Consider the following 13,893-nt stretch of genomic DNA (forward strand, 5'->3'; position numbering starts at 1 on the left):
CCACGTGGCATGCTTTGTCATGAAGGGAGGAGAATAAGTTAATTCAAATTAAATTTTAAATATTAAATTTTAAAAATTTATAAATTCATCTCTCAATTTTACAATTACATTATGATAAATTTAATTATATTAAAATTTAAAAAATAAGTTATAAATTCATCTAACGCAATTGCAATATTAAAAGATTGAATTATAATTTTTTACAAATTTTTTAAATTTGACAATTGAAACTTAATTTGAATTAATTAGTCATTTTAAGACTTTTCTATCATTTTTCCTTTAAATAATTCTATATCATCCTCGAAACTTAAAAAAGAATATAAGTTCACCTTACCATTACCATTGAATAACGTTTGATCATAAAATTTTACTTTGATTACATATTTTACACATCATTCCCCCCTTCTCTACACTATTTTTCTAACCATTGGCAATTTTTCTAAGCCTCATACTCCTCCAACCATGCTTGAATTCATAAAAAAGCAAAAGAGTTAAGGGTCATTTTTGTCTTTAAACTATATACAAAAAATCATAAATACTCCTAAATTCAATTATAAGTTAATTCTATCATTCAACTTTAAAGATTTCTTTCATCATTACCCTGACATTGAAAACACTTAATATCTATTAGTCATCAATAAGTCCCAATATTTTTAATATTTTTTTATTAAATCAATGGTCATTTTTGCCTCAACTACTATTCAAAGGGTCATTTTTTCTTCTCAACTCAAATATTTTATAACAAAAAATATTAAGAAATATAATGTGGGCCTATTGACGATCATAAAGGTGAGAAAATAGTAAGGTGATCAAAAATAAAATCTTTAAAGTTGATGGATAAATTTGACCCATAATTATATTTAAAGGCATTGGTGACACTTCGCGTATAGTACAGGGACAAAAAGTAGTCCTTAACCCAAAGAACAAAGCTAGCGACAACTCCAATGAGAATGAGACCATTTATGATAACAGCAATTTGAAAAATCTTGCCCACAACATACAGGTGGAAGAGAGGGTCTCCTCCTTGCTTTCCTTTTTCCTTTTTTACTCAATATAGTGGCTCTCATTAAGTTCACCATCTTTGCAAAGACACTAATAAGTGCTTAACGGAAGCCCCACTAAGAAGGCACTATTGTGTGCCTTTAGACCCCAAATGAATTGAAGCCTCTGATGTATAGCTCCTTCTTCATTCTCCGTCGAGTATTGTGACAAAGCATGTCGTGATGCTAGGAAGCAAGAGGGTAGTTGAGGCCATGGCCATCTTTTATTTGATCTTCATGGCTCTTCCATGCATATAGGAACCAAACTTGAAGAGTTAAGGACCTGTTAGCCAATCAGTTAATGGAAGAAGATGAAATGGTAGAGTGGTGATCACAAAATGAGAGAATTTCAAGGGAGAAGAGGTAGCAAGCATTGAAAAGGTACTTCGTAGGGGGTAGAGAGAGCAAAGGTGATAGAGGGTGGAGGAGAAGAGAGAGGGGGAGAAAAGGACAAAGGAGAGGCAGAGGTTATGGCAGTGGGCGGCAGAGAGGAGCGAGAAAGAGAGACAAGAGAGTGGGAACTTTCAAAGTACAGAGAGGGTAGGAAGGGAAAAAGTTCTAGAACATTTTTGTCTTTTAACCCTTTAATTAAAACGTTTTTTTTTTTTGAAAAATAGTTTTTAAAGTATCAATTAACTGTAATTGATTTTTTAATATGTGGTAAATAGTTAAAAATATTTTATAAAGAAGGACAAGTAATATCTAGTGTAATGCCCTAATTGACATTACCATACGCTCCATTACAATCAATTCAAAACCATTAAATTTAAAAACCTTGGGATCCTAAATAAAAATTTTTAGAAATCATTTCAAAACTCATTCGGGTTATAAAATCCTAATACACAGCGGAAGCAATATGAATATATGCATCAAAGACCAAGAAAACATGTGCAAAATAGGAAAACAAAGTAAAATTTGGCACCGTGCGCCACAACTCGTGCCACATGCACCGTGGCATATGGCATAGAGGCCTTAACTATTCGCTTTGTGCCGTGCACCGCGTCATGCAAGTACATGCGCCACAACACACACACTTGAAATTACTGTTAAAAGGCAGTTTTCTAGTGCGAATTTAAGACATGCGCAATTTTCACATCTAATGTCTGATTGGGATGGTTCAAATGCACACGAAGATTATTTTGAAATCTAACTAATGATACTAGTTCCAATATTTTTATCAAAAATTGGACACCCAAGTGTATTTTGACCGTTTTCTACTAAAATTTTACCACTCAAGTGTCTCAATTTGAAACCAAATATCATTAGCCACTTTTAGGCTTTAACCACGTCTAAATGTACAATACACACCTAATTGACCATACACATGTACAACATAACACATATACACATACACATATTTGACTTGTAAACCACCCATTTCACTCTTTTAGGCCAAAATCACATTTCACTTCTTTAATCTCATACATGGCCAAATCATCACACATACTCTTCAAACATCTCATAGTCACACGCATATATTCTTCCACTAGCCCATCTAATCATTTCACCATTCCCACATGTATAACACTAGGGAACTTAAAATTATCAAACATAACACAATCACATCTTTATGCACATATATGAATCCTATGGCAACTTATACACATTCAAGACTAATAACAACAACTTCATATACCAGAATCTTACAAAGGCTTAGTGAGAGGTCTCTACTCAGTGAATATCTTTCCTCTTCGACCCACTAGTACCAAAACCTAAAAATTATAAATAACCATGGGTAAGATAAAACTCTTAGTAACCAATATAGTTCATTAATATTTATTACCACAAATAACCATGCCAAAGTATCAAAACTAAGGTAATATCACGTATATATAAATGTATGAAGACATAGCATCATTTTGAAGGAATTTCACATAAAAACACACTAGTATGATCCTTTAGCCACCGAACCTCCAATGCTCTCGAATATGAAACCATAGACTCTCCTGAATCAACCAGTTATTGACCTGAGTACACTTTTGGTGGTAGAAACATCCAGCCAAAGGTAATCTAACCCACCTACAGACTATGATTTTTCCCTCTTCATACACTTGTGATAGAGGCATCGTTGACTCCTAACCGCACCCTAACGAGCACTAGAGAGTTGCCAGACTGCTTGGATGTCCCATTATAATAGTCCTATAATATGCTGTATCGGATTACTCATGGTACCAACCTGTAATATGCTACATCAGATGTCTCATAGTGCCAACCTGACTATATGAATTTTTCACTCACATATCTTCACACACACATCCCTACATATTCTAGGTGAACTCTACTCCTTTTGTTTCCATAGCATATAATATCATAATACACATATATTACTAGAAATCAGATATCATTTTACAAATCAATGTTCATACTAAAACCATTTTCAACATCAAATCATGCATAAAACTCATAAAACAACAAGTTTTCTCATTTGGTATTTACTTCTACACAGTTATGATAGTTAATAAACACAATAAACTGTACGATTACCTTAACCCTTCTATTTACTAAAAAGGGTTACCCATGTTCCAATGATTCTATTCAAGCTCCTTTCTCGTAATTTGTGCATCACATACTAGAATCTATACAAAATTGGCATTCCAAGTCAATTCCATTATTGATAAAAAGTGCCAGTTATCGTCATAACACACCTAATTGTTATCAAATCCATAATTTACACTCGATTACACATATTACCACTAATTACCCCTCATTTCAAACTTTAATCTTTTCTAGCAAATTTTCTCACTATTCTCTCTCTAGATTAGGGCAAATCTTGCCTATAGTTTTAAAGCTTTATCATTTTAACCTAAACTAGTGACAAAGTACTATTTTAGTTCTGAATAACCTTTCTATTACTATAGGGTAAGAAATTAACTCTTTAAAACTCCAAAATTCAATTTCTCACTAGTTAAAACTAAGAGAAAATAGGGTAAAATCAGTGGTTAAAATAGTATGTGACTTACTCGATAAGTAATAGGTCAGAAACACTGTCTTTACTCCTAATTTTGCTTGCTCTAGTAGATCTGATAGAACACATTTGTTACCCACTTTTATTTATCAATTAGGACACTTTTATTAATGATTTATCACCTTCAAGTACACACATTGCATTAGATTTGTAATTTTGCCTAAGTTTCTAGGTTCAGTGCAGTAGGGTCATTTTGGTCCAAAAAATGAACTTTTGAGAAAATGTACAAGAAAAATTGATAAAGCGCATTTTATATTCAGTTGATGAATGGTGAAATTATATTTTTAAAATTCATTTTAGTTTGGGAGTAATTAAATAAAAAAGTCAACACTTTTTTAAGTGTCTTAGTTCGTCCTAGTTTTTAGTTTACCTTTGTGTGAAAATTTTTATATAATTTTGTGCAGCCTGAAACTTGGTTAATTTAATAAATTCTCCCTTCTAATTATGAATTTAATTCTGGACATGAATTAGATTTTATTATATCATATGCTATTTAATTGAATTATGTGATTTATGTGACATAGGTGGCATGTGACTTATGCATCAATTGAGCAATTATTGGAGTACTAAGGATTTTTGGTTATATGCTAGGTTATATAGGACATTATTGAATTAAGTGAGAACTTGGAAAAGTTGGGCTATCAAAATTTTGGAAACCCTTCAGGTAAGTGAAGTAGTGTTCCAATTAAATATTTACTAAAGGTTTTTATAAGTTCTTTTCTTTAAATATTTATTGTTATCTCTTTATAATTTATGAAATCTTCATCTCCTATCCTATTTTTACTACAATTGGTTTATTATTGAATTTATCTTATTCTCTTTATGTTATTTTAGATGTAAGCTTTGTAGAGAAGCTTTTGAATCCAATATGCGATAATAGCTGATTTATTTTAACAATCTTGTTATTTAATTCTATAACTGATTTGAGAACTGTTAACATAGTGATTTATGTATAGAGAAAATGGAAAGTAAATTTGATAGTTTGAAAATTATATTTTGAAAGAAATGGTTTTAAATTTGATATTTTTGCCCATACACCCTTATTTATAATTAGGGGAATTGTGTTCAGAACGCTGGATACTAATAACAGTTTTGTTAACCCTTAGCATGCTATGGTACACCTACCTAACAAGGTGTTTAATAGATACTAGCTTTAATATCTGCCTTGATATTACCAATAATCACAACACAATCACAACATATAATGATAATTAGGAGCTACTAATCCCTCTTAAGTTTACTATAATCATGGAAGGGTTAAATCAATTAAATATTTGAAACATATAACATCTTAAATCTTTACTTTGAATAGTAATTGCTAATTAAGGGTAAATTAATAGATTAATTAAGTTAATGATGATTTTAGGTGGTGCATTTATATTTTGGGTTATTAGACAATTGTATGAATATCATTAGAAGGAACTAAATTTGTTTGAAGTTGGGTGAGCTAAAGTAAGATTTAGTTTACTGTGCCAGGTAACAATTTTGACTTTTAAGTGTGTCATTAGTTCATGAAATAGAGAGAAAAAAGGTAAAGGACATGAAAGGAGAAGGAGAGGAAGGCACCTATACTAAAGCAAAGATCTTCAAGTATTTAGGAGATAGTTTTGGCCAGTTACTTACTTGGTAATTTTTGTACCTTCCCACTCTCTTATTCGGCCCTATTTTCTCTTAGTTTGAGATATAAAGAAATTGAGTTAGGAGTTTTGAGGAATTGTTTTCTAACTTAATACCTATGAATGGACTCATGGAATTTAAACTAAGGATTTGTGACTAGTTTAGTGGTTAGTGGTTGAGCTTTTAAGTTATCAACTTAATTTAACCCTAATTGAAAGGTTACAAAAGTTTGAAAATCCTATATGAGTGATAGGAAAGCTAATAGAAGTTATACAGGGCATATGAAAGGTGAATAAGACTTACAGTTGCTAAATAGGAGTGATTAGACATTTAATTTATTTTAATCGTACAAATGACTACATATATTTACTGTTGAAATTGACATATGGTGCTTAATTATGTAGATTGACGTGGCTTATGAGTTATCTTGAGCAAGTAGTTGTGAAGGAAGTAAAAGTACCATGGGTAATTTTTTTAGCATAAAAGGGTTGAGGTAATTAGTTATGTGATTTATAGAGACCAAACTTGTGTTCCAAGTAATAAGGAGATGAGAAAGATGATTATGGAGAAAGCATATCATAGTGAATACACAATCCACCCTAGTGCCATCAAGATGTATCATGACATGAAGCAGATGTAGTGGTGGCCTGAAATGAAGAAGGATGTGACAGAGTATGTGGCTTGATACCTAACATGCTAAAAGGTTAAGATAGAGCACTAAAGGCTGAGTGGTGTGTTGCAACCACTCGAGATTCTTGAGTGAAAATGGGATGGCATATTGTAATATCCTGGATCTTAAATCTAAAAATTTTAAGTGTTGAGAAGGGTATTTTAGTTAATTTAAGTGAATTTTTAGTTTAATGATATTTTAAAGATTAATATAGTTATTGAATCCTTGGAAGAAGACTAGGTCAGAGTTTGAGTGACAAATGGCACAGAGACATGAAATGTGTGTGGTAGGCATATGTGCAAACATTGCACTTATCAGATTCATTAGACCAAAAATCAAAAGTGGGATAGAGTAAAAGTGAGACAACAAGGGGGGACGAATTCATGGCTACTAAGGCTCAATTTTAGGATGCATTTGGAAGTATATGGAGCAAGATATACTTTGGGTAAGCTTCCTTGACATCTTCCTCTCCATTTTATGTGAATTTCTAACTTTTTGAGATAATGGAGGTTGTGATTTTGATTCCCTAGGATTTAGACTGAACCCATTACCTTAGTTAAAGTCATGGGAATTTAAATTAAGCCATGTTGTTGAGATAATTTGTCAGGCGTTTACGATGTTTTTCATGTGAGTCAGCTAAAGAAGTAAGTTAGTTGAAGAAGTATTAGTAGAATCCTACTCATGTTATTAAGCCATAAGATGTGGCATTTTAAAGGAATTTGACATGTAGAGCTAAACCAGAGCGAATTGTAAATATGAAGGATAAATAATTGAGAAATAAGAGCATCCATTTAGTTAAAGTCTTTTAAAAGGGCATGACTCTCAATGATGTAACTCGGGAGACTGAGGATAAAATGAGATAGTTGTATTTGTACGTATTCTCATAAGTATGTAACTATATGAGATTTTGAAGACAAAATTCCTAAAAGGAGGGGAGAATTATAATATTTCTAAGTTTTCAATTTAGAAAATTTTAAGTGTTAGGAAGCGTAAATTGGTCAAAATAAGAGATTTATGAATTAATGATGCTTTTGGATGACTAATATGGTTTTTGGATCACTAGACAACCTTAGAAGAGGACTAGATCAGAGTTCAAGTGGATCATGGCACAGAGAAAGACCTAAAATGAGTTTGAGTTTCTCTATGCCATCTGCTATGGTGGAGGCACCATACATCACGACAAATGCATGAAAATATGATTATATCATATTGTTACGTGCGTGTGAGATAGAGGGAGAAAGCTAAAGAGTACGAGAGAGGGCAATGGAGGAAGCATTTTGCTCTTGATCTTGGGAGAATTTTAGAGGCCTTTTGAGTTGAGAATCCTCATTAGTAAGCTTCCTACATATTCTCCCTTTCTCCTATGCAAAAATTTCTATGTTTTAGGGTAATGTGGGGTTGATTTTAATTTTCTTGGGTTGTAACGGAACCTATTAGCTTAGATAGAGCCTTGGAGAGTTAAACCAAGCTTTTAAACCTAGATTTGTAGATTTTATAGTAATTTAAAAATTTTGGTTAGGGCTTGGATGAATCCTAAGTAAAATTTGAGAGTTTTGGAACATTGTGAGTAAAAAATTGATATTATTAGTGTATTTGGGTGTTAAATAAAATCAATGGAATGCATTAGAAGTGTTGATGGATAATAAGATTTTGGAGATAGTGGGTACCTAAAATTAAACTAAAAATGTATTAATTAGAGCGACAATTGATGATTAAATGTTTAATCTTGTAGATTAAATATTGATTGTGCCTCGTTGTGCAAGTGGATATTAAGAGTTAGTAATTACCATGGTAACCCTTTTTGTGATAAAAGGGTTGAGATAACTGAATTATCTAAACTTATTATTTACGTGTTTAGATGGCGGTGTATGATTGCAAAGCATTATTTATTATTATTTTGAACTAGTATACTATTAGTAGAAAATAATTTCGGATTTTGAAACCCTATGTGAAGTGGAATGAGCTTATGTGTTTGCAAATATGAGGTTTTGAAAGATTTTATGTTAAATCCTATATATGTGTGTATATGCTTGCAAAAATGTATGAGTTATTATGGAGATTATTATTGTAATGTTTATAGCTATGTGTGGAATTGTTTAGCATAATATTTAGCTTGATCATTGTAAGAGAACGGGAGTTCACCCTAGTGTTGTTCGAGGAATAATATTTGAAAATTCATATAGTACATTAGTAATGTGGAGGCCTTGGTGCACAATTCTATTATTGTTTAGAAGTCTTAGTATTATTTGAGATAGATTGGACATATGGAACCTCAGGTATTCATGAAAAGGGAAGAATCTGTGGTCCATAGTAGGTGAAGGCGCCTTTAGCTAGGACTGCCTCCCATGATTAGTGACCTTGAGCCAATTTAGTCACATAATTTAGTTAGAGAATATAAGGTGGTATGTTGATCATGCAAATCATTATCGTCTAGCCATATATGTGTATGTAACTTAATATATATAGAGTGTATGTTTAAATGTCATTTTAGGTACTCACTAACTATTTTCACACATAAGGAGTTTGTCTAGATTATTTGGTTACTGAGTTTTTGACTTATCCTGTAGTTACATTTCTATAAGTGAAGACTCTGATAGGGGCAAAGGGAAGGAGGGTGTTATAGAGAATTAAGGGAGTTGTGTTTGTATAGTCCTCTTACTCTATCTTTTAGTTTTGTAATGAATTTGTATTAAATATGCTAATTTAGGATCATGTATTGTTTTGAGGTCACTTGCATGGGAATTCTTGTGTAAATGTAAGTATCTTGGCTTAGAGTTATATATCTATGATGAATTAGTTGTGAGAGGTTGAGGTACTAGTGCAAGTAATGTTTTTGTGTTATTTATGTGTTGGAATGGCCAAAAAGGATGTTTTAATGTGAATAATTGGTACCCTTTGAATTATGAAGAATTCAGGGTTTTAATGGCCAATTTATATCTAGAATGCTATTGTTGTTGTATGATTGGTTTATCAAGTTGTGTGTGGTCCATTTGAGTTGGTTCGAGTGTTTCCAAAGCTATTGCCATTAGTTTGATGGATTTGGACACCCATGTTGTGGTTTGAAATTGAAAATGAATCAAATTGTGTCTGGGTGTCCAATTTTTAAATGATAAAGTGTATGGGTGTGAAATTAATGTCAATAGCTAGGAGGCTCAATGAGTTACATATGGACACTTGAATTGCTCAAATTGAATGTTGGATGGCGAAATGGCAGACTTTAGAAGTGGGTCCCAAAGTACTGTTATGACAGTAGGAGTACGCCACAGCGCAGTTATACATGTGGCATCTGCTACCTTGTTTAATTTGTTTTAAATTATAGTTAAAGGTCAAAAGTCCTTTCAAAAAGGGTTTTCTTGGGATTCTAGTATTTTAAAACTAAATTCTAAACCCTTGAATTATGATAACTTATATACAGAATTTAATTAATCTTGGTTATCATAACGGTATCTTGTGTCTCGTGTTCTGTGTCCTAGTAATGTTAGGGAGGACATTACACGCCATGGTGTATGTGACACATATCGTGATAAACGGTTTCAGTTGGGCAAAAATGACCTTTTTGCCCTTGTTTTTTATTTTGTTGTGTTCTTGCATTTTAAAAGCTTTCATTATGCATAATAATTTGAAGTTTTAATATGTTTTAAAAGATTTTTAGGATCACAATCATTTTAAAAGATTTAATTGTTATGTTTATAGAGTTTTATAAATTATGGTAATTTAAGAGTTCAAGAATTCCTAATCACTTTTGTGTATAATAAGTTGTGTACAATTTGGTAATGTTGATGAGGACATTGCAAAATACAATTGAAAACTTTTGGGATCATAAAAATCCTTCAAACAAGTAATTTGAGTTCAAACTTATTAACATTTAAAAATATAGGAAGCATGAAAGACAAAAGGGAAGAAAAACTTTTGAACTATTAACACCTTCAGTGGTAGGAATACCAGGCCAAATGTATTTTGTCCTACTTTTGAACTATAATTTCCCCTTTCACACACACAATAGAGGTTTCATTAATTCCTAATCACATCCTCACGAATACTAAAGAGTTGCCAGACTATCTAGATATCCCATGACAACAATCCTAAATATATTTTTGCATTGAAGGTCTCATGGTTCTAACCTAATCATATAGATTTTAGTTTCACGTATCTCCACACACTCAGGGTGAACCCCAACGCTCTAGCATGATTACACCACTTTCACATGCATAAAGTCACATATGTTTCCCCACACACACACACCCTTAATTTACTTTTTAACACCATTTGTAAATAACTTAACAAGTCAAATCCTTATTTGAATGTTAAACATGCAAGTTATAAAACATGTTAATATAAATAATAAATCATTCACACTTACCTAGAAATAGTTAAACTAGTTAATAAACATAGAAAATTATCTCATTACCCTAACTTTTTGTTTTTAGAAAGGCTACCCATGGTACTTCCAAACCTTTGGCTTCCTTTTTGTTAAATCAATATATAAATCACACCAATCTACATAATTTAACACTATAAGGCAATTATCATGTTAACCAATATACTAATTATTATGATAAATCACAATTAATTCCCTTAATCTTCTACATTCAACCATTACATCCTAACCATGCTCTTTACCACACCTTTTAGCTCACCCATAACCCAAACTAACATTTCCACCTTTTAAAACTTCATAATCTAAGTCAAACTAAGCTTACAACCTTAAAGCTTAGTTGTTAACTTCTAATCTAGTTGTAAAACCTTAGTTTAACTCTTAAAGGTCTTTTTTATTACTAAAAGGCAAAAAAAAACAACCGTTTAAAACTCCCTGATTTCTCTAAATCAAAACTAAGAGAAATTAGATTATAATAAGAGCTTAAGGTGATACGAAACTTACCCGATAAGTAACAGGTTAGAAATATCTCTTAGTGGCTTAAATAATCTTCCTCTAGTAGAGCCTAGTCTTCTTATCACTCCTTTATTCTCCTTTCTCTCTTTTCCTCTTTGAACCATAAGCTGATCCATATCTTTTAAAGTCAAAATTATGTGTCATACGCCATGGCACATGCAACGTATGTTGTGCCGTGTAGCACAGTAAGACGAATCCCATTGTTGCTTGCATACTTCTCTCTGAGCCACCGTTCTTCTACCTGATCCTATCAACTCAATAGCATATCAAGTCAAAATATCAATTTGTCATCCAAAATCTTAATTATCTAATTTATACATAATTTACTAATTTACCCTTAATTAGTAATTAGTTTTTGAATCTAAAATTTAGGATGTTACACATTATACTACATACTGAAGTTAGGTCCTAGTCTTATTTTGTTATTATATGGTCTGATAATATAGAGCTAAGCTCCTTTTTTGAATTTAATGAATAGGTTTTGTACTGTAGAAATTTTGAGAGGCCCTATTTATAAGGGAGATTTTGCCAAAATTTTTATAGAATTGTTCAAGACTTTACAAATTTATATTCATATATAGATATATATTATAGACCTATTGTTCTATATAAATTATTTGTCATTATTTTGGGTAATTTTCTAGTTAGTTAAGGTTTATGAAATATGAGTTTATCTCATGTTCTATAACAGTCACACCCTTAGTATTGAGGTGTGATACTCAAATTGATATGCTCACCCTTTCTCTTGTAATTCTACATTCTTCTCCTTATCCTCAGTTACTTTCTCATTCCCACTTTCTTCTTATGGCTTATCCACTATCTTAGCCTTTTTCTCAACTACTTTAGCAGACTCAACCACTTCCTTTTGCATGTTTTACTCAACTCCCATTAGCTTAGGTGTTTGGTAGGGTTTGTAAGTCTTTAATTTTGGTTGGCTCTTCTTCCTAACAAAAGTTTTGGTAATTGAATATGCAATAGGAAGAGTTGTTTAAGATGTGGGAGAGGCAAAGGGATTAGCTTAGGTTAAGGCTATGGTAGGTTTACCAACATGTCGAGTAAGCTACTCAACTAATATGTTGAAGCTTCAATCATCCACATTTTCATCAGTGTTGGCTTTACTCGGAGTTAGTGCCTCATTAGATTTAGGTAGTAAGGGGTAGTTTTGGATTTGGCATGCCATCAAAAGGAAGAACTTCTTTTTCTTTTTCTAGATGGCTCTTTGTTTGAGGCTCTAATTGGTGGATTTTGTTAGATATAGAAACACACCCGAGAGAGGATGAATTAGGTGTTAATCAAATTTTTAGTCCTTTTGAAATTTTTTCAATAAAATAGAGTGTAAGGAAAAGTTTGAGAAAATTTAAGTTTTAAACTTTATTTGTAAGAATGCTAAGGTAATTTTCTCAAGCTTAATAAGTGTAAGAATGATTAAAAATAATTTCTAAGTAGACATTAAAGCATAAACTATAATAGCTAGAAATATAAAGAATGTGATTTATCCTAGTTTAACTCTACCATTTGAGTCTATGTCTAGTTCCCAAGAAAACCATATGAGATTTCTTCACTATCTTTCACAAGTTTGAATTGGAAGCTTGTGAGCCACTATAATCCATAAGTTTGATTCAGGCACTTGTGAATCGTTACAACCACTCACTATACCAGTTAACTTTTCTTGCAAGAGAAGAACCTCTCTTGATTACAAGTAAAGTCTCCCTTACTTTTACAATGTGTATGAAGAAGAATTATACTCATATATAACTCTCTTTAAGAGCAGAATGATTACAATTAAGTACTTATACTCAAATGATGAAGATATAGAAGATATTGGCTAAAGAACAATGTTTTTTGTATAATAACAATAGAAAGAATTCAAATCTTATAACCCAATAACTTTTAAGCTTAATCACTTCTTAAAATAAGTTTTGAGTGTTTTATATGTAGTTCATGCAATAAAATAGCTATTGGAGACACAATATAGTTGTTTATAGCCATTAGATATGTGTAGGAATGAAGCAAAGTTGAAAAAGTATTTTTTTTGTGAAATGTATTAAATGCACTATCAGAAGCTGATTCAATCATGGATTAGTCTAATTCAAGTGTGAATTGGCTAAGACAGAAAATCTTGGTTTACTTTTGGATTATTTGTACCTTGGGCAACCTTCAAAATATATCATGAACAAAGTGATTAGTCTAAGTATCAATATACATGAGAATAAATATAAAAGTTATAATGTCATGCACATGAAAAGCCTTATACTTAGTAAATATCTAAGTTATGAAAATAAAACTTAAACTCTCTTCGATATAGAATCATTTTAGGATGAGAAAAATATGATAGTATAAATAAATTTTATGTAAACAAATTATTTTTTCAAATCTCATATAGTATAGAACAAAATAAGTAAAAAAACAATTTAAAGCACTTGTTCTATAGTTATATTTAACTGCTAAATATATGAAAACAAGTAGAAATTAGTTGACTAATCTATATTTGTCATCATCAAAACTAAATGTCATAAATAAAGTGATTAGTTCAAGTATCAATATGTATAAGAATAAATACAAAAGTTATAATGTCATGCACATAAAAAGTCTTATACTTAGTAAATATTCAAGTTATGATATCATGAAAAGTCCTAGTTGTGATGTTTCATTCAGATACTTGAAGATCCTTTTTTACATCCTGGAGGTAAGGTTCTTTTGGATCATCTTA

Source organism: Prosopis cineraria, unplaced genomic scaffold (genome assembly GCF_029017545.1).
Source record: "Prosopis cineraria cultivar Desert tree isolate PC_DT_omini unplaced genomic scaffold, ASM2901754v1 PC12, whole genome shotgun sequence".
NCBI lineage: Eukaryota > Viridiplantae > Streptophyta > Magnoliopsida > Fabales > Fabaceae > Prosopis > Prosopis cineraria.